Source organism: Rhincodon typus, chromosome 44 (assembly GCF_021869965.1).
Source record: "Rhincodon typus isolate 14 chromosome 44, sRhiTyp1.1, whole genome shotgun sequence".
Lineage (NCBI taxonomy): Eukaryota > Metazoa > Chordata > Chondrichthyes > Orectolobiformes > Rhincodontidae > Rhincodon > Rhincodon typus.
In genome coordinates, this window is record NC_063375.1 from 963,119 (window position 1) to 966,856 (window position 3,738).

Here is a 3,738-nt window from a genome sequence, read left to right on the forward strand (position 1 = left end):
TGTGTGTGCATGCGTGTGTGTGCGTGTGCGTGTGCGTGTATGTGTGTGTCTGTGTATGTGTGTGTGTGTCTGTATGTGTGTGTGTGTGTGTGAGTGTCTGTGTGTGTCCTAACAGTACTCCCACTCACCATTTCCCTGTGACCCACTCTCACTGCAAATCGGCCTTTCAAAGGGGGTACAGAGGTGTACAAACAACTTCACCTCATTCTCATTCTCACAGTCTCTCTCACTTTCTCTCTGTCTCACTCTCTCTCTCTATTTCTTTCACTCTTCCTCTTGCCCTCATTCCTACCTTCTCTCACTCTCTCACTGTCACTCTCTCTCTGTCTCACTCTTTCTCTCTGGCTTTCACTGTCTCTCTCTCTCTGTCACCCTCTCTCACTCTCCCTCTTGCTGTCATTCTCACTCTCTCTCACTCTCTGGCTCTCTCTTATAAAAACCAAAAGAACTGCAGGTGCTGTAAATCAGGAACAAAAACAGAAGTTGCTGGAAAAGCTCAGCAGGTCTGGAGGCATCAGTGAAGAAAAAAATCAGAGTTAACGTTTCGGGTATGTTCTGAAGAAGGGTCACCGGACCTGAAACGTTAACTCTTTTTTTCTTGACAGACACTGCCAGACCTGCTGAGCTTTTCCAGCAACTTTGTTTTTGTTCTCTGGCTCTCTCTGTCACTCTCACTCTCTCTCTCTCTCTCACTCTCTCTTTCTCTCTCTGTCTGGGTAGTATTGGAGATAACAGTCCTCAGAATCCTGGCTAATGCTCCTCCCTCACCCAACACCATTGCAAATGGATAAACTGATGTGTGATCACATTTAGCCTGTTGTGTGAAAAGAACAGGGACAGAATGTGGCAGCAGAGAGCGAGAGCTTATTATAGTGCCAACTGGATATACAGATATTTTATAATGCTCAAGAAGCCAGAAGCAAGGTTCAAATATAGTTTATTAATCATTAATATGAGACGTACAATAGATTTCTCCCATTCCTTTATGAAGAAACATACTGTAATCTAACAACAGCCCACAAATGTCATTGGTCAGTACATTGAGTTGGGAGGGTCATGTGGCGGTTATTGGTGAGGCCACTTTTGGAATATTGCATTCACTTCTGGTCTCTCTGTTATAGGAAGGATGGCGTGAAACTTGAAAGGGTTCAGAAAAGGACGTTGGAGGGTTTGAGTGATAGGGAGAGGCTGAATAGGCTGGGGGCTATTTTCCCTGAAGCGTTGGATGGGGTGACATTATAGAAATTTGTAAAATCATGAGGGGCATGGAAAGGGTGAATAGTCAAAGTCTTTTCTCCAGGGTAGGGGAGTCCAAAACTAGAGGTGCATGGGTTTAAGGGGAAAGGGGAAAGGCACCGGAGGGGCAACTTTTTCACGCAGTGGGTGGTGTGTGTATAGAATGAGCTGCCAGAGGAAGTGGTGGGGGCTGGTACAATTACAACATTTAAAAGGCATCTGGATGGGGATATGAATAGGAAGGATTGAGAGGGATATGGGCCAAATGCTGGCAAATGGGACTAGTTTAACTTAGGATGTCTGGATGGCGTAGATGAGTTGGGCCAAAGGACCTGTTTTTGTGTTGCGTGACTCTGACTGTATAACCATTGATGACCCTTGATTAATGGCAGATCCTGCATTCTGTTAAACAGAAAAAAGCAGAAACGTCCTGCAGGTGAAAACAGTCACTTTCTCTTCTCCCAACGTGGACTGATCTACAGTAAAAACGGACGGAGAAAGGACTCATTTTGGTGAATACTTTCAATATAAAACCGTAGTCAAGGTAAAGAGAAGCCAATGCTGGGTTAGAATAGAGCAATACCCAGTGTTAGATACAGACTAAAGCTCCTTCTACACTGTACCCCCCCCACCTCACCCCCTATCAGATAGTCCCAGGACAGGGACAGCATGCGGTTAGATACAGAGTAAAGCTTCCTCTACACTGTACCCCCATCAAACACTCCCAGGACAGAGACAGCACGGGGTTAGATTCAGAATAAAGCTCCCTCTACTCTGTACCCCCATCAAACACTCCCAGGACAGGGACAGCATGGGGTTAGATGTAGAGTAAAGCTCACTCTACTCTGTTCCACCATCAAACACTCCCAGGACAGGGGCAGCACGGGGTTAGGTACAGAGTAAAGCTAACTCTACACTGTCCCCCATCAAACACTCCCAGGGACAGGGACAGCAAGGTGTTAGATTCAGAGTAAAGGTCCCTCTACACTGTCCCCCATCAAACAGTCCCAGCACAGGGACAGCACGGGGTTAGATACAGTGTAAAGCCCCCTCTACACTGTACTCCATCAAACCCTCCCAGGACAGGAACATGCATAGGGTTAGATTCAGAGTAAAGCTTACTCTACACTGTTCGCCCAACAAACACTCCCAGCACAGTGACAGCATGGGGTTAGCTACAGAGTAAAATTCCCTCTGCACTGTTCCCACCCCCGCATCAAACATTCACAGAACAGGGACAGCACGGAGTTAGACACAGTTTGTGATCGGTGTGCTGCCTGTTTGATAGTTTCTGCGTGACATTGAGAAATTCCATTGGTGTCTAACTGCTGCAGCGTGTGTGAAATTATTGCCCCCCTCCTGAGGATGTTAAGTTGTTGCTGTGATTAGTGACTGGGATATATCTGCGAATGATGCCACTGCCTTACTGCCGCATCACAATGTGTTTTCACTGGGGAAGGTCACTGCTCCACGTTGACTGTCTCACTGACAGTAACACCCTCAGTTAGAATTAACCAACCCACAGGCAAATTAACCTCACTGACCTTTCTCATGCCTCCTTCCAGTCTCCGATGCAGTTATTCTTTACAGGACAGGCTTGGAGACGGCGCACCCTGTCTGTAAAAAGGGGCAATGGCGGTGACCAGTCTGTAAACGTGCACAGAAAGTGCGTGGAAAAGTTGGGGAGTGGGGTGGAGGTTGTGGGAAAGAGCTCAGAGACTGTAAAGGGGAAGTGCTTACCGACTGCGTATCTTTATAACCAGGTACAGACCGATGACAAATCCGACAGCTCCTACAATTACACCGACAGCACAGATAACAGTCCCAGTGTGATCCTGTTGAGGAGGGGGATCTGCGTAAAAACAGGACAGGAACAATCATTACACCGACATTCCTGTTACCCATCTTCATTGATCGTCAGATATAGGCTTTTACAGGGCTCCCGCTGTAGTGTGTCAGTATTTACAGGGCTCCGAGTGTACTGTCTCAGTATTTACAGGGCTCCCAGTGTAGTATGTCAGTATTTACAGTGCTCCCAGTGTAGTGTCTCAGTATTTACAGCGCTCCGAGTGTAGTGTGTCAGTAGTTACAGTGCTTCCAGTGTAGTGTGTCAGTGTTTACAGTGCTCCCAGTGTAGTGTGTCAGTGTTCACAGTGCTCCCAGTTTAGTGTGCCAGTATTTACAGGGCTCCCAGTGCAGTGTGTCAGTATTTATGGGGGGTCCCAGTGTAGTGTGGCAGTATTTATGGGGGGGTCCCAGTGTAGTGTGTCAGTATTTACAGGGCTCCCAGTGTAGTGTGTCAGTATTTATGGGGTGGTCCCAGTGTAGTGTGTCAGTATTTACACAGCTCCCAGTGTAGTGTGTCAGTAGTTACAGTGCTCCCAGTGTAGTGTGTCAGTGTTTACAGGGCTCACAGTGTAGTGTGTCAGTGTTTACAGTGCTCCCAGTGTAGTGTGTCAGTGTTTACAGTGCTCCCAGTTTAGTGTGCCAGTATTTACAGGG

At 47.2% G+C, this 3,738-nt stretch overlaps 1 protein-coding gene across 1 annotated transcript in view; it reads right to left on the bottom strand.

Annotated features, from left to right (window-relative positions):
* The window catches only part of ftsj1 (FtsJ RNA 2'-O-methyltransferase 1), a 39,882-nt gene extending 36,780 nt beyond the window's left edge, over positions 1 to 3,102 (bottom strand). Inside the window, exon 1 of the mRNA XM_048619834.1 lies at positions 2,977 to 3,102. The gene's annotated coding sequence lies outside the window, so the exon portion shown is untranslated. The remainder of the gene's footprint in view (positions 1 to 2,976) is intronic.
* Between the last annotated feature and the right edge of the window lie 636 nt (positions 3,103 to 3,738).